This window comes from Sciurus carolinensis, chromosome 14 (genome assembly GCF_902686445.1).
Source record: "Sciurus carolinensis chromosome 14, mSciCar1.2, whole genome shotgun sequence".
In the NCBI taxonomy this organism is placed as follows: domain Eukaryota; kingdom Metazoa; phylum Chordata; class Mammalia; order Rodentia; family Sciuridae; genus Sciurus; species Sciurus carolinensis.
The window spans coordinates 2,626,634-2,644,105 of record NC_062226.1 but is presented as its reverse complement, the minus strand read 5'-3'; the positions used below and the strand labels follow the sequence as shown (position 1 = coordinate 2,644,105).

The 17,472-nt window shown below is 64.1% G+C and overlaps 1 protein-coding gene across 3 annotated transcripts in view; it reads right to left on the bottom strand.

Annotated features, from left to right (window-relative positions):
* Nucleotides 1–17,472, bottom strand: part of Rxra (retinoid X receptor alpha) — a 94,797-nt gene that overhangs the window by 53,966 nt on the left and 23,359 nt on the right. The window contains exon 1 of one of the 3 annotated variants that reach the window (XM_047524733.1): nt 4,301–4,323. The exons of the other annotated variants lie outside the window; for them this stretch is intronic. The gene's annotated coding sequence lies outside the window, so the exon portion shown is untranslated. Of the gene's footprint in view, nt 1–4,300; nt 4,324–17,472 lie in introns of those variants that run through there. 3 annotated transcript variants of the gene reach the window in all.

Genomic DNA, 17,472 nt, shown 5'->3' with positions numbered 1-17,472 from the left:
CACAGTCCTGGCCCTGCGGCCACCGCGCTGTGTGCCCCGACCAGGCCCCTCGCCCTCTCTGGGCGCCTGCTTCCTCCTCGCTAAGCAACCGGCCTCCAGGGCCCCTCCCAGCTGATGAGGGACAGATGCTACAGTCTGGCAAGGATTGACCTCAGGGCTCCTAGAACCCCAGGGTCCCACCCAGCAGGGCTGCTGGGTTACAGCAGCGCCGTGGCTGGAGGACAGTCCTGAGCCCTCTGTGCCAGATTCCAGTACATCCACCACCAGTGCTGCACCCTGCACAGATCAGGCAGCTTACGCGGGCTGCTGGGCTGGGGCCACACAGCTCAGGACGGCACAGGACCCACTAAGGGTGCATACGCCACCCCTACCACATTCTGACGTGTGGGGTCCTGGAAAGCGGGGCCTGCATGGTCCAGCACCTGGACATGGTTCCCCTGCCCAACAGCGGGTACCCTCAGGAGTCACCAGGCCTCTCTGAGCTTCTGTTTCCTAAACAGCAAATGCAAAGCATCACACGGTGCGGTGAGAGGAAGGCTCCACGGTTCTTTCTCGGTGGAGTGTCTAGAGTGTGGCGAAGACAGACACACCCTGCAAACACTCTGGACACCTCTGCCCCTCACAGGCCGGTTCCAGGCACCAGGCCCCTCCAGCCACAGGGAGAGGGACACCACTAGGTGCTACTGAGACCCCACATCCCACCATCTCCAGCACTCGGGTACTGCAAGGGCCCCGCCAGCCCTGGCTGGCCACGCCAGCGGGTGGTGTACCCCTCTTCAGAATCAGCTCTGCCTCTGGGTCACTCACTCCTTCCTGCTCAGAAAGTCACGGGCTCTGAGGTCACACCCCACCCTCCCTCCTGGCCAAGCCTCACGTCCCCCTCCATAAAACAGGGAAGTGCCAAGGATCACAGGCCCCTGCCACACCACCCTGCCCTGGCCTCAGGACCTCTGCTGGTGCCCGTGTACAGTGCTGGGGCAGGAGCCCGCCTGCTGTTCAGGCCGGGGAAACAAGGCCCAGGCACCCCAAGAGGGAGGCCAGGCAGGCCTGGCACCCTGGCGCCTGACACCCAGTCCTGTGACAGGCTGGCAGGATGTTGGGAAACTCGGCACCTATTTCAACATCACCGCCGCGTCAGACGGGTTTCAACAGGACACAGCGCCCAGGAAGGACCACGGCCACTCGAACCAGCCACGCACCCTCCACACCAGGGAAGACAGGCCAGGCATGGTACCCCTGCCCGCCCCTGCCACCCCAACTTGGGGGAGAGCTCTCATCATCGGGGAGGGGCAGAGACGAGGGAGGAGGACCACCCCAAAGCCTGCTCCCCACACCTGACACCCAGCTGAGGACCCAGCGAGCCCAACGCCCTGCTCCCAGCTGCCAGCACAGCCCCCTGGTTGGGGGAGATGCCCTGCCCACCTGCCAGGAGCAGGGCTCAGGGGAGACCACACACCAGAAAGAGCCCATGTCGGGCAGTCTGGGCCTCCTCGGAGCACTCTGGGAGTTTGCTGCCCAGGGCAGCCCTAAGCCAAGGCCGAGGAACCTCTGCCGCACTGTCTCCAGGGCATGGCGGCCGCCCCAGGCCCCAGGCAGGGCTGCCCCAGGCCACGCAGTCCACAGGACTTCGGCAAATTCTGTGCAAAAGTAGCCCAGCTGCCACTCCAGGGCACTCCAAGCCCTCACAGTAGGCCCACCACACAACAAGGAAAAGGTCCAAGGAGGTCAGGGGACTCCTCCCAGCCCCCAGTCCAGCCCCTCGCCCAGCAGGGAGAGGCCTTCTGTCAGGGGGTGGGCGGCAGGTGGCATCGACGTGGGTGTAGATCCCTGTCGGAGTGCTGTCCACCGTGTGTCCTGGGCATGCGGGCTGCCCATCTGCCTGCCAGCCCAGGACCCCACCACCCAGCTGACGCAGCAGCAGGCCCCACCCCACACCGCACCCTCAGCAGGCTCCCCGGCTCAGGCTGACCTCTTCCCAGGCCTCTTCCGCAGGCCCTCCAGCCGCAGCTCTCCTCGGGAGGTGTCCCTGGGGAGGTGTCCCCAGGAGGGCCAAGTGAGAGGAGGCAGCCCTCTCCCCGCTGACCACCCGTCTCCTGATGACAGCAGCACCCCGCTGTTGGCAACGCCGTGCCCCCAGGGCCTGGGGGCTCTGTGCTCAGCTGTACTCAGGCCCCCAGATGAGGCTCTGCCAGCCCCTGGCTTACCCAGGGGGCCAGCCACACAGTGGGCTCCTGGCGAGCACCTCTGTCCAGGAGTCCCCAGCCCCTAGTATCCACCACCATGCCCAACTGGCTCGCGGCTGACTCTCAGGGACAGCTTGGGCGTAACCAGGAAGGATGGCTGAGAGGGTCATATTGTGACCCGTTCTGAAACCCCGAAGGCCACAGCACCGTGCTGGGGGGAGACTCAAACGCAGCGCCTCCAACTCAACTGCGAGCCCTCCATCAAACAAGACCTGGGGACACAGCGGAGACCGGGACGGTGATGCCCCAACAAGGAGACAGAGTCAACCAGCAAGGCCCCAAGAGCGGGAGGGTCAGTCAGGGCACAGAGGCCAGGGGAGGCCTGGCTGAGACCCAGGACTGAGAGCAGCGGCCGGGCAGGAGGCCCGTGTGCGGAGGGAGCAGCTCGCAGGTACCAGCCCAGCTCAGCCACCATGGCTCACCACACACCCTTCTGGGGTTCTCAGACCTCCCCCACGGGACCAACTGCACGGCACCCCAGGGAACTGGGTAACGACCCTCACACCACACTGCAGCTTCCCGCCCAGCGAGGGCACCGGGGGCCCGAGAACACCTGCTTGTGGCTCTGTGCCGCTGGCGGCGGGGCTGCAAGCCCAGGGCTGCGGGGGGCCACAGAGCGCCACAGGTCCCAGGGCTGCGGGGGGCCCGGAACGAGGAGGGGCATCCAGCCCAGCACTATCCTCACACCCACTTCACCTCAAAACACAAGGCTGCAGGTAGGGCACGTGGAGCTTCAGGGCAGGTGCCCCTGCTTGGCCCCAGAATGGAAGGGACTTTCCCAAGGTCAGTCAGTCAGTGAGGGACACAGCAGAATGGGGCTGGACCTGGAACCCCGGCCTACGAGGCCCAAACCCAGGGCCCATGAGGCTGGAGCTACAGGGGGCTCACAGGGACCAGGTGTTTGGGCCCAAGAGCTCCTCACAGGGTGGGGGACCGCCACCTCACACACACAAGGGTTCTCACGCCTCCTTTCTTGCTCTGGCTCTCTGGAATCTTCTGCTGCCCGACGGGGTGGGCACCTTCACTGCACTGAAGGGAGGCCCAGCGTCAGGGGCCATCTGCCCAGGAGGGAGACCCCACCAGACCCCACAGGGAAGCCAGAGCAGAGCACCCAGCCTTCCCGAAGGGGACCTCAGGCTCGCAGAGCTGGCCCCTCCTCAAGGGGACCTGAGGCAACAGGAAGTGTCCGTCAGGGAGTGAGCAGGGCCGTCTTCCCTCACTGGGCAGAGACTTCTCCAGGGATGGCAGGTAGCATGACACCAGCCGTTCCAGACAGGGAATGAAGTGACTGGGGAGTGCAGGTCCCCTTGGCCCTGCTGGGAAGCCCTTTTCCCTCCGCTGCAGAAGGCAGAAGTCTCTCCAAGAGTGGCTCAGGAGACCCACAGCCCTGCCCACTGCAGCCAAGCTCCCTGGCAAGCTGGGCAGTCCCAGCCGGCAGCCCCCGCTATGTAAGCTGGCACCTCCACGCAGGGCAGCTGCACTGGCCTAAAACCTGGAGGCATAGTGCGCAGGAGGGACCCCACCAGGATCTGCAGCAAGGAGCTCTGGGAGCTTGGAGAGCAGTGCTGCAGGGTCAGCCAAAGTCACTGCCAAGTTGTACCAGGAGACAGGTCGGGCAGGCTGGAGGAGGACAGGGACCTGGAGAAGGAGCAAGGAGCAGCCAGGCACCTGGGGCACTGTCCCCAACACTCCCCACCCAAAGGAGAGCTGCAGGTGCAGAGGAGTCTCCATGCCTCTGGAAGGGTGCCAGTGTGCTGCCCGCCCTCGTGCAGGGGCAGCCCAAAGCCTGAGAGGCAGCATACCGCAAGGCCCCAGGAGGAAAGGCCGCCAGCCCTCCTGGCTGTGGCCACTGGCAGAGGCTGAGTCTGCCTGGGTTCAGATCCCATCTCCAAGGGGCTGATTTCATGACAGCTCGGCTTCCCCACCTATAACACAGAGTTGCCACACTGCAGGACACAAAGCAGCCTCTGGGTCAGGGCTGTGTCGGGGCACAGGATAAACATGGAGGGGTGCTTTCCAGCTTCCTGCTGGGCACCACGTGGCAGTGAGAGGCCCACCTGTTCAGTGCCCTGAAGATCAAGTCAAATCACAAACGTGGGACAGCAGGTGGACAGAGCTGAAAAACAAGGATGGCCAAGGTCAGGCAGGGCAGGGAATGACTGATGGTGGACATGGGGTTTCTTCCTGGGACTGATGGAAACAATCCCAAATGCCAAGACTGGTTTTGCTGGTCACCGTACCAGCTCATGAATACAGTAAAAACCACTGAATTCACCTAACAGTGAATATTCTATGTGAATCGTAGCTAATCAATCAGCCGATCAAACAATGGGCCTCGTCCTGGGCAAAGGCTGAGAGCTGCCACGAGGTACGGCAGACCTGTGAACCGCCAACGCCCTCCCGTGGGAGTCGGAGGGACCGGAACTCAACGCGCCATGGCCCTTCCACCGCAGTGCACGGTGAAACCCCGACTTCTACAAGGCGCCCAGACTCCAGGCCCTGGGCACCTGGAACTTTGGGGTGACTGTAAGCTATTTGGGGGCTTCCACTTGGCCAACGGCAGCAGAAGGAAAAGGAAGGCCTTTTGCAGATAGCTCCTGGACCCTCCCCACCAACACCACACTTCTGGGCTCGGCTGCTGAAAGCAGGAAACGCAGGCTGCGGAGATGGCTTCTCCAGCTCCACCCGCTCAGCACCAGGAGGCCCGGTGCTTCCTTCCACCCAGCCCCCACCCCGGGCCCTGACAGGCTGGCCCTGCCTGCCTTGTCCTACTCATGGGGACGGGCCCAGGGCAGGGGTGGCTGCCAGTGGTGCTGGGAATGGGGCCCCATCCACTCCTGCGAGGAGCCCACCTCGGGCCACTGCCACCAACACTGATGTAATGATGGAACAGGTTCCAGATGTGGCTGGGGAGACGGGAGCAGCCGGGAGCAGCCAGCACCCTGCTGAGGAAGCTGCGAAGGCGGATCACGTGGATTCCTGAGCCCCTGCCAAGGCCTGCTAGACCGGGAGCGGTGGCCGGTGCGGCAGCAGAGGAAGAGGCTCCTCCTCAGCGTGCAGACCACCCGGCGGCACGGGGCTGAGCCACCCCGAGTCCCACAGTCAGCAAGCCTGGACAGACCCTAGAGTGTGGGCCCAGCTTCTCTCCGTCCCCAGAGGCAGCGGCTCTCCCCAGTTGTCACTGAGGCACTGGGGGCTGGTCTGAGAGATGCTGACGAAATGCCAGCCCCCAGCCCCAGGCAGGGAGGGGAGCAGTGCAGTTGGCTGCTAGACAGCACTCCACCCAACAGCCCAAGACTCCCCTGGCCCACTGCTGCAGGGGAACCACCCCCAGCCCTACGCAGCCCTGCGGCTGGGCCTCTGTGCCTGCCCACCAAGCCCCTGGCACGGGACCTCCCCAAGGCAGGCATGCGCATGAAGGAGTGGGCTTGGAGGGTCCCGCACATCTCCCCATCCAGGAGGGACCCTCACTGACTGACCGCCTTGACTCTGCCCAGCCACTCGGAGTTGCCCCTGGTCTGGGTTTTAAGCCCACCAAGAACAGACGTAATGTTCACCCCCCCATCCTCTCCCAAGCCCTCTGAGGGGAAGCTGGGGCCCCAGTCCATCAACAGTAGCGTGGGCCGGAGACAGGCCCCTACCAAGCCCCTAGGCCCAGCACAGCCCCAGCCCCTCTGGCCCACAAGGGCTAAGGCCAGCAGGAAGAGCAGGGGGCCCGCCAGTCACACTGGGGTCCCCGGGCCACACGGAGGCACGTGTGCAAGCCCACAGGTGAGCCTGGAACGCTGAGCTCTCCCCTGGACACGTCCCAGAGCCCCTCCCGTGTGCAGCTGCCCTTGTGAACCCCACCCAGCCCGGGCAGGGCAGGCCCACTCCGGGCATGCGGAGGCCCAGCAGCACAATGTGGCCCACCCACCCAGGCACCTACTGCTGCCCCACAGAAACAGCCAGCGGGGCGAGGGGACCACTGTCCAGCTGTGGCTGGGGTGTGCCCTGAGCCGCACTCTCACCTGCCAAGCGGGAACTGCAGAGCAGACTCCAGGGGCCACGCACGTGGAGTTGTCCTGAGTTCAGGTGTGCAGTGGGCCCAGAGCGCGCCCACCGCCTCCCGCCAACACCGGCACCCAGGCAGAGTCCCACCCAAGGCCTCAGTCTTTGCCACGGAAAACACTGGTCAGACGCTGTGGGCCTGCTTCTCCCTCGCTGGGTGACCCTGGACAAGGCACCACCCTCTCCAGTCCCAGTTTCCACACATGCAAGAGGATCTGCGATCTCAGTCTATGACACTTATAAAGTCAGGGCCACGGCCAGGGCCCGGGCACCAGCCAACACGAAGAACCCAGCTGGGGACAACAAAGGCAGGGCTGTGCCTGCCCCAGAGGGTCTCCCCCAGCTCCTGGAGGACCCCACGGCTGCTGACCCTGGCCCCTACCTGGCCAGGCCAGCCTGGATGGGGCACTGCCCAAACCCACACCCCAGCAGGTCTGCAGTACCAGGCCAGCCAGGCCAGTCCAGGGTGGGACACGGGCAGGCACGGCTGTCGTCACCGAAGCCTTGCCACGTGCAACATCGGTCCTTCCTGGAGGATGGCGTCGCCAGCCAGGCCTGGCACACGCTACCCTGTGGAGGAGGGCGGGGAGCCCCACGGCTCAGGCTCACCCAGGTCCACGCCAGGCCCCCAGGGCTGTTCTCAGACAGGGACCAGCAAGGTAGGAAACGAGCCGATTAAGTGAGCACCTCCTCGCCTCTCCCCTCACACAAGGAGGGCACCAGGGACGGAGGGAGGCACTTCTGAAGCCCCAACAGCCCTGCCGCCCACCAGGCTGGGAGAGGACAGAGTGACGTCTCCACCACCCACTGGCCGGTGGCCACTTCCTGGGTTACGCCCATCACCAGGGACACAGTGGTCCCCGGAAGAGCCCATCGTGGGGAGAAGAGGCGAGACGAGAGTGCCACTCCCCGCGGAGCTGAACCTGCTGCCCTCACCTCCGCGGTGCTGCTGCTTCTTGAGAGGAAGTCTTACTATGTTGCCCAGGCTGTCCTTGAACTCACGGTTCTCCTGGCCCAGCCTCCCTAGCAGCTGGAACAGACGGGTTTTCCCAAGCTCCTGTCTAAAAGACAGGGTGAGAGGAAGGGGCGCCAGCTCTGCAGACCTTCCCCAGGCCCCTGACTAACCACAGAGACGATTCACCAGAATGGACCGCGGAGCCCAGGGCAGCTGCTGAGGGTGGACGCGAGGGCCAATGCAACACGCAGGCCTGGCGTGCAGCCCCCTCCGGCTCTGACCGACCAGCCGGCCTGGCCTGGCCACCAGGCATTCACCCAGGCACAGTCGGACACAGAAAGCAGAGGAGGGAGGGCCAGGTTCCAGCGTGGACCCCGGGCTCGCTCCCTGCAGGGCCCTGGTCGACCCTGCTAGGACAGCAGCGTGTGCCCCAGGCCTTTCAAGCAGGGCAGGACCAGAGCAGCTCAAGGTCAGCTCCATGCCTGGCCCACTGCCAACACTGTGCCCAGGGTGCAGCCTCCAGGGCAGGCCCCGAGCCACGGAGTGCCCTGGGTACTTGCTTCAGGAGTCCCCCAAGCCCCAACTGCACTAGCTCCGGACCCCTCAGAGGCACAGCGGGGGCTTGGGGCATGAAGGCTGATGACAGGCATGCTCTAAGGATGCCCCTGCCACCTGGGGGGCAGCGCCCCAGGGAGGGTCAGTCAGCAGAGGAGCTGCCCACGTGTGACCCTTGGGGGCAGGGGCTACTCCAGGGGCCAGGGGAGCCACAGAAGGCCACCCACAGGGCCCTGGACAAACACACCCCCTGGGCCCCGCCCCTCCTGACCGCCACAGGCTGCAGGTGGGCTGAGGGCACTGCAGGCTGCCCAGACAGCCCCAGACAGCAGCTGGAGGCAGGGTGGCCAGGAGGCCAAAGCCACAGCCCCTCCAGCATGGCTCAGCCAACTCCAGCGGGCAGTCTCCAAAGCATGCCAGGAGGGTGCCAGGGACTGAGGGCCCACTTGGACATCTGGGCACTGTGGGCACTACAGGGGTCAAAGTACTGCTGTCCCCGCTCTAAGAGGAATGCCTTACTTGGGCCAGATCCAAAGGAAAACCACAGCACCCACTTTGAGTCCTCTGGAATCTTCCCCTCTGCCTGAGCACCTGGGCAGGTTGAGGGCAACCTAGAAGACACACCTTGCTCCCCAACAAGGGTCATCCAGAGTCCTCCGAGGTCACTGTCCCTGTCCCAGTCACCAGGACACTGGCCGAGGTGGACCCCCAGCAGGAGAACAGAGAGCAGCATCAGCACAGCGGAGCCAGGCAGGCCCTCAGCCACCTGCCTGTGTGAGATGACCCCTGGCGCACCAGGGCAGGGGACTCAGGTGCCGTCTAGGGAGACCGGGGCCCGTGGGCTCTCCTGCACGGGAGGCCTCCGTTCGCTGAGAAGTGAGAGTATTAGAAAGGATCTCCAAGTTCCCTTCTGGCTCTGGGACTCACAACAGGACCTGGAGAAATTCAGGTTCCAGAATTGGGCAGTTGCTGAGTGAATTAGCAAAATGCTCAGTCTTAACCTGATGAGTCAGACGGCAGGGCAGGTGGGAAAGTCCAACCTGACTTGGGCAAAGGAGGATTCTCCCACGGGTGAAGTTCCGAGCAGAGGTGAAGAGCAGGACCTGCCCATTCAGGGCAGCCACCAGCCAGGCAGGTAGGGGACACTGCCCCAGAGGGAGGCCCCACTGAAGCACCCCCTTCCTCCTGGCTTGCCCAACTATTTAGGGGCTCTCAGGCCTTGGGCAGGAGAAAGGTGGGGTTCATCCAGGGTTTGGGACCCCTGTACCCCCACCCTACACTGGCACATGGGCAGGCCTCAGTGGGCTCTGCCCACCTGAGGGATTAGCACCCACCCGGCTCACCCCAGCTTCAGCCGGGGTCCACTCTCCAGCCCACATGACCTCCTGAGACCTTGGCCTGCCTGGGGGCACCCCCTCTCGGGATTCCAGTCAGACTCCTTTCTCAACCACCCCAGAGAAGGACCCAGGCAGCGCAGTCGGGGCCTCCAGGTCCAGGAGCACCTGTTTCAAAGAACCTTCAACTGGCCCAAGGGCGATGGATGGGGGCCTGGAGCTGACCACCCGCACTCGAAGAGGAACCCTCCAGAAGGGGAGACCAAGGCTCTGGGAGGGGACACACCTTGCCTGAGGTCACACGATCAGCACCGTGGAGCAGGAATTCGAATCCAGGACTCCCCCCACCTGGAAGACAGTGCGTCCTGTGCCCAGCAGGGTGGGAGCCAGAAAGGAACAACTGCTTCCTGCCCACTCTGTCCTGCCCAAGAATCTGCAGCCAGGTCACCGGCTCAGGAGTACAGCCTCGTTGTCAGACACCCGGCCCAGCACCCCAGGCTCAGGCTAAGCCACCCGAGCAGCTGGTAGCTCCAAGGTCCTGGCCAGGGACCCTGGGTTATCCCAAGCAAGATGGTGTAAAAGCAGGGCCTGGATGAGGACCTAGGCTCCCTGGCCTGTGCCTCCTCACATGCCGAGGCACACAGCCAGTGTGCCTGCCTCTGCCAGGACAGGGCCACCTGCTTGAGAAGCACACAGGCCCACACGGAGGTGACCTCCCGGCTTCCCTGCCTAGCCCTACAGTCCCAGCCTGGGGACTCAAGACAGCTCTAGGGTCTTCTGCTGGCTCTCCATGGGGTAAGGAGAGCCAGGTCTGCCCAGAGCCACGAGGTTGTCCAGTACAGAGAGATGAGGAGCAAGGCCCACAGAGAAAAGGGTAGGGGGGCCTGGGCCAGTGCCAAGGACCTTCACAAGGGGCTCCCCCAGGGCAGGACGGGGTCTGCAAGAGCCCACAGCCGCCCCATCAGGCCCTGCCATGGCTCATTCTGACTCCAGAGCACATTGCCCCTGTCTGGGCACAGGCGAGACCCAAGTAGCTCCTGGGATTTTATTATTTACTCAACAGTGAGTGAGGGTCTTTCTCTACCAGTCTAGGAAAACACAATCTAGGCCCACTAATTCAGGAGAGTAGCCAGCTGCCCTCTCCAGGGTCCCCAGCCCAGCACCCTCCCCCTCTGGACAGACAAGACTGTGACGGCCCCCCGAGAAGGCCAGAAGCAGGGCAGGGGAAGCCGGGGAGCCCTGGGAAGGCCGGGGATGCAGACGGGGACGCCAGGCGGGAGAGAAGGCAGCCACGGCGGCACACCTTACTGTAGACAAGGTGCTCTCCAAAGCCTCAGAGTCACCAGGAGCGCCTCAGGAGCCCACCCGCAGGATTCCTGCACTGCCTCAGTCTCCCCAGCTGCACGGCAGAGCAGAGGCCGACCAGGGGCGCACGGTGGACCCCGGCCCTGCAGAATGCCTGGGCCCGCCAGGTTCCGTGCCGAGCAGCTAGGTCTGCGCCCTCCACCCGCTCCCGCTGCGCCTGAGCCTCTCCCCGCCCTGAGTGCCTCCTGCCCCACCGCCACATGGCAGCTACCCAGGAACACTCAACAAATGTTCGCTGTACCTGCCGAGCCTCCCCCCAGATGGGCAAGAAATGGGGGGGCACACAGCTTAAAGGAAGACCTCCCACCTCGTGAGCTTTGAGCCCCACCCCCAGCCAATCCCCACTGGGGGCTCCACCTGCCCCTCTCCATCTCTAGGGGCACACTGGGACCTCTGGCCATGGCCTTCACAGCCTGCCCTGGTGGTCACTTGCCCTCACACACACAGGTGCCCCCCAGCCACCTCTGTGGAGACTCAGCCAGGGCCGCCTGCCTCTGGCAGTCCTGCCCAGCACTGATGACATCCAGGGACAATGGAGGGAGGACCTGGTCAGTGCTGCCCTGTTGGGAAAGCACCCAAATGGAAGCCTGAGAAGCAGGATGCCAGGGCCTGGAGAACTCGGGAATGGTCCCTCCGAGAAGAGCCCTCCATGGCTCCCCAGCACCACAGGGCAAGTCCAGACCCCACGCAGGGCTTCTGGGAGCTGCCACCTCAGCTCTCGACTGTCCCACCCCAGGTTAGGGAGGCCTTCTGCGTGGGCTGCAGCTGACCACACCCTGTGTCACCCTCACCCACCCACCTCACCCACCACCCAGCCTCAGAGTGGCCAGCAACAGCCCGACTGGCTGGTGCCCAGTTCCCGGCCATTAGGATGCTCTCTGCAGGTGCAGATGCCAGGGCTGAGCAGGTGGAACTGGCCGTCTCGGCTCTGACCTGGAGAGGGGCTCCCACCTTGCTCCTTCCTGGCGTGCTCAGTGGCCTCCAGCCTCCCAGCCTCTGGAGGGCAGGCCATGAGGGCCTGTCTGAAAACACCTGGGCGTCCCTTCACTCCAACTGCACCCAGACCCCAGAAGGATGCCAGTGTCCACCCACAGCCCAAGCCCTGCACCTCCTATGTTCCACGGGGTGCCATGGGCAGGTGGGCCACCTCTCTCTTCCAGGGATCTGCCTCAGACGGCCCCACAGTCTCATCCCAGGACAGGACAGGTCATAGGCTGTCACAGAAAAACTGAGAAGAGCTAGGGCCTCATCAATTTTCTAAGAGCTCGGGCTCTACCCCACGGGCGGCCCTTCCTGCTTACTTCTGGCTTTACGGCCTGTTCTGGAAAGTTTGGGGAACAGCACCAGATCTCTGGTTAGGTAGGGAGGCCGATTCCTACCTAAGGGCCGCCCTTTCTGCTTGGGACTGACTGTCCACATACTGACCCCTTGGCCTGCGACTCGGGCCTATGTCCTGATAGCCCCAATGGTGGTCCTCCACGGGTATGTGTGGACAGTCCTTGTAGCTCACTACCGCTCCCTGGGCAGGACCGAGAAACTGAGGCCGGGGGAGCGCCCGACTGCACAGCCACAGGAGGAGCCCCAGGACCCAGCCCTGCGAGCCCCCTTCCGAAGAGCCTGCCAGGCGCCCGGCCGCAGGCAGAGGCTGCCGGGCCGCAGGCTCGCTGGGCAGTGAACTCTGGCCAGGTTTCTGCTCCTGGTTCTGGAAGGGCTCTGGCTCCCTCCGGGCAGGAACCAAACCTGTCCGACCGCCCAGACACGCAGCGCCGGGAGACTATCTGCTCATCACATTTCTCAACCACACGGAGCAGGTGATTGCGACAGGCCCTGCAGACTCGATAAGGGGCGGGCGTGGGCTGGGTGGGCTTGGGGGCGTGGCCTGGCTTTGTTTTGCTTTGCTTCACTTTGCTTTGCTTCCGCCCTGGCTAAGCCTCCTGCCTCCGGCCCTGCTCAGGGGCCTCTGCTTCCTGGGGGTGCTGTGCTGGGCTGGGCTGGGCTCAGGGGATCTGGGGCTGGGAGGGAGGCAGGGTGAGAAGACCCAGGAGACATCCTATCACAGCATCTAGGGTGGTGGCTGAGCGGGCCCCCAGGCAGGGCAAGGCCAGCAGGGTGGAGGCCCACACCTGGGAAAGCCACCCTCTCCCAGCCCCAGGAGGGCATGCGTGCCACCAGCAGGCCGAGGACGAGAAAGCCCGTCCCCTCTGAACACTGCCCTAGGACCTCTAATTCAGGAGCCATTCCAATGGGTGGGACCTCACAGAGGCCCGCATACAGTAGGCGCTCACTGGAGGGGGCCATCAAGGCCCTGGGTGGACATGGTTTGGGCAAAGTGCCAGCTCTCCCCAGCCTCCTATGTCAGCCAGCAGAGCCCCCAGCTGTGCAGCCTCTGGGCACACAGAAGGGGCTCCAGCAGTGCAGGCTCGCTTCTTGGTCTAGCCAGCACTCACTCCCCACCCAGGCCACTGCCAGGCCCCAGGTGTGTTCAGGTGAGCAAGCCAGTGACTTTCCACCTAGCCAAACCCCAAGGAGGTAGTGACTCCCTTCTCCCCAGTTTACTGGTGAGTAACCAAGTCTCCCCCTGAGGGTCACCCCCAAGGGCCTGTCACAGTCCCCTGCCCCATGGGGTGGGGCTGGAAAGCCAGGAAGGTGGGGCGGCCAAGGCAGGGCAGCAGGGATCCTGCTTTTCCAGGTCACCAGGGCAAGGAGGCTGCCTGAGCCAGGCCTGAGCCAGGTTCCCACAGGGACGGTGTCCCCCGCCGCCCCCTTGCTCGTGTGTACACACACACCCCAGACCCAGCCACCGCTCAGGGCAGGCAGCGCCCCAACCCTAGAGCGGCCCCTCCCCGGGCCTGACACCTGGGAGTAGACCCCCACACACCGCCTGCTCCAAGTCTCTGCTCAGCTGGGAGCTGGGGCTCAGTGCCAGGAAGCTTTCCAAAAACCGCAGACTCCAGGGCAGGGCGAGTGGGGTGGGGGCTCCCCTGCCGAGCAGGTCGCACAACAGTCAGCCGGGTCCTTACCTGCCTTGCGGTGTAGTAGGGACCTGCTTTAGGGCTGCAGCACTCTGAAGGCGTGGGCACAGGCCGCCACTCTCGGCAGGGTCCAGCAGCCCCTGGGTCCACCAGTCCCTGTGTCCCAGTCCTGGCTGCAGAGAGCAGCTTCGAGAGCCTCTGCTCATGGGCAGCCACCAGCCCTCCCCTTTGGGCTCCACTGCCCCCAGATCCCAGGCCTGTGCCTCTTCCCTGTCCACCCTGCAAAGTCAAGCCCAAGTAACAAAAATGACAACCAGCTACTCAGGGGCTGGCCGAGCCAGGTGAGCACCTTGGGATTCACCTCCATCACCCCAGCTCTCCACAGAGCACAGCAAGACACTGAGGCTGGGAGGGCTGGGGTGCCCGATGCCTCCCTGACCCTCGTGAGGGGGTTCTGTGAGGTACAAGCCCACTGCAGGTGCACCTGCCCCGGCTGGGGATCTGGGATGCAGGGATGCCACGCAGGTCCTGGCCCACAGGGTGCAGCTTGTAGAGCTGGACCCCAGAGATCCCAGATACCTGAGCCTGCAGGTATCTGGCCCTGCACCCCAAAGGCCACCACGAGCTTGGCAAGAGGGACATACGAGCTTCCCGAACCTCGGCCCAAACCTCTAGAATGGAGCCCCCACTCCACAGTGTCCTGGTCCAGACACCCCAGAACTCCAGGCCAGGCTCCTGATTCCAACTCAGACTTCCCAGTGGCCTCTCTGCCCCTCCATCCCCATGCTCACCTTGAGGTCAAAGCCTGCAGGTGCTCACTCCCAGACCAGGTCAACAGGGCATGGGTCCACGGGACAGGGAACAACCAATCAGCAACTTGGGGACTCAGGCATGGCCCCAGCTGTGTGGAGGCAGGTCTGCCCCAGGCCCGGACTCTGCGCAGCAGCAGCATTTCTAAAGAGCTGAGCCTCACAGGAGGCTGTGTGAGCCCACCTGCACACCTGCACACCTGCACACCTGCAAATGAGCTGGACAGCAAGGGCACAGCAGAACCCCAGGAGCCACTAAGACCCTGCGCCAAGGCCCCTCCCAGGGCTGCTGATCTGCCTGCCAGCCTGGACTGGGGCCTGGGTACCAGGGGTGAGAAGCCCCTCGGGTGACCCTAACGGGCATCAGAGGAGAACCCCTGAGCCAGACAGCACAGTGGACCCGGGTGCATCCACTCTTCCCCCTGGACGGGTACACAGGTCTCACACCAAGGCCATTCGAGAAGAGAGGCCAGCTGCAGCACCGTCTGGAGGTTCCACAGGTGCTGTGGCGAGGACAGAGGCGCCACAGCTCTGCGTGCAAGACCACGGGAGCCACCAGGATGGCCACAGCGGCCCCACGCACCGCGGCTCAGACCTCGAGCCACAGTCACAACAGGCGTGTGCAGGGAGCAGGCTCTGCTTTCCCAGGTGTGGCCCTCCTAACCACAGTATGCCAGCAGGAGGCGGTGCTGAGCCCTTGTCTCCACCAGCTGTCCCCAGGGACCAGGGGTCCCCCTGCCCCAGCAAACAGGCCCCAGGCACACTGGGCCACAGCCCTGATCCCACAGCACAGTGGGGCACGTTCCCCACATGCAGAGGGGACTTTCCACTCACCCTTGGCAGGGCCCACAGGTGTCTGGAGCTGTCCGAATCCTGCCGATGTCATTAAGGAGAGGACAGACACAAATCAGACAGCACGGCCCTACAGGCGGGTACATCACCTGCATCAAGGAAAAGTCCGGCCCAAAGGCACCGGGGGTGACCCCTCCTGCCCCCTGCCAGGCTCCGCAGCCTTCCTGGCCCGGGGAAGGAGGGGCTACACAGACCCCATGCGGGTGGTCCCAGGGGCCCAGCCGGGCACACAGGACACACGGGCACGAAGCAGCTCTAGAGACGATGCTCCTAAAAGCAGCGAGGTGCCAGGCAAGCATTCTCACGTGCACAGGAGAGTGGCACGTGGGCACAGAGGTACACACAGCCCAGGCCACCGGAGCCCTCTGCACACCATGCTGACCAGAGGCCCCCATAATCAGGGGCCTCAGAAATTCCACCTCCAGGAGGCTCGGGAGCAGGACTCCAGCAGCCCTTCAAGTTCATTTAGGAAAATAAATGCGTCCCTCCCCAGCAGAGGCTCCCTTCAGCCTTCGCTCACTTCAAAGTTAAGTCTGGCTTTTCCTCGAGCCCTGGAACCCCCAATGGCGGGCCTGCTCCTCCCAGTCACACTGGCGCCGTCGTCCCAGTTCTAGAGGGGGACCCTGCATCCCCACTCTCCAGGCACTACGAAGCTCATCCCCTAGCCTGCACCCCACAAGCACCCACCCAGCCTCCATACCAGCCTGCCCCTCTGAGCAGATACCAGGGAGTGCTGAGCATCCCCGAGGGGAAACAGGACTGAGGACCAGCTTCCTCATGCCAAGGGAGCAGAGAGAAAGAGCCAATGTCCCCAAAGCACTTCCAGCTGACTGTCCCCACCTCCACCCCAGAGAAAAGCCAGCTAGTCCTTGGCGTCCCCAAAGAGCTAGGTCCCTCTGGCTAGCTAGACCATGCGCTCCCCCAACAGGACCCTGGGAACAAGCCACCACACCCGGCCCCTCAGCACCTCGGCCCCGGCCAGGGACACCCCATCAGCCAGTCTGGGAACACGCACATCCTGCTTCATTTCTGGGGGAAGCTGACACCCCAAGCTAAGCAAGCCCCAGAGCTCACAGGCAGGACGGAGCCCGGGCAGCCTCGGGCCCCACCAAAAGAAAACAAGAGCGACAGTCCAGCACTGGAGGCGGGAGGTCCAGACGCTGAGCCCCAGGGCTGCACCTTGGCCAGCGGCCACGGCACACTGCTGGGCAGGGGCATCCCTGTCAGGCCTTGTGCCAGCCATCTGGGGCCTGGAACAGGGCCCCTGCTCACTGCAGGGAAGTCCGGCCACTCGTCTATCCCAGCGCCCGCACGCCCAGGGCCGGATGCAGCTCTTTCCAGTCCTCACCTGTCAGACCCCAGGGGCTGGCCAGACACCCCACCTCCCTGGCCCCTGTCCTCCACCCCAGCACGCCCTGCCCAGGGTTTCCCGTGTACCATCACAGTACGGGCTACCCCAAGGCCCACGAGGCTCGGCCTCTCCTCTCCTCTCTCCAGCGCCATCATCTCCAAGGCGCGCCGTCCTGGGCTCACCCCAAGTCTAGCACTCCTCCCTCTGTAGCATCCGAGCTCTGCCTGTCCTCTGGGACCCTCTGCCTCCAGCTGCTGGGTGACCGTGCTCCCCTCGGACACTCCAACGCATGGCACCAGAGCCAGGCACGCCCAACAGTCCCCTGAGCCCCTGAGCACCAAGGAGCCACCCAGGCCCTGCCGCTGCAGCATATCTCCACCCACCCGCCTGGGCCAGCCCCGTCAGCTCTGGGCCCGGCGTACCCGCTGGACAAACCCCCCAGCGTGCACCTCTCATTCAGAGGGTTAAAGACTCATTCTCGGCAGCAGATTGGTCACCACATCTCAGTCTTAATTAAAGAGGGCCACAGAATGACATTTTAAGCAGCAATGTCATTTTCTAATTGACACGACTCCATTATCGAGAAAAATTCACAAACCAGCCTGAAACGGAGCTGCTCCCTTCCTCTGTCCTCCCAGGGGACAGGGGACAGCACGGCTTCAATTTTTAATCTGCTGATGAAAGATTCACGGGCCAAGCAAGGGATCACGTTTCCTGAGGCACAGGATCACTGCCCTCTTCAGGGGCTCCCTGGGTCTGGGACAGGACGAGTCTGGGGTGACGGAGTCGGTGCTGTCTGGAACGGGCCTCTACTCGGGCAGAGGCTGGAGACGGGCCTTCCCTGCCAGCCCGCTCAGTCTGCTCAGCCTTCCTCCCACCTCACCCCACACCATCCCACCGCCGGCACGGGGCCCCTGGCAGGTGATGCTCCGCACGCCTTGCCAGAAGCAGGGCACTGCAGCCCGAGGGCACCTGCCCAGGGCCCC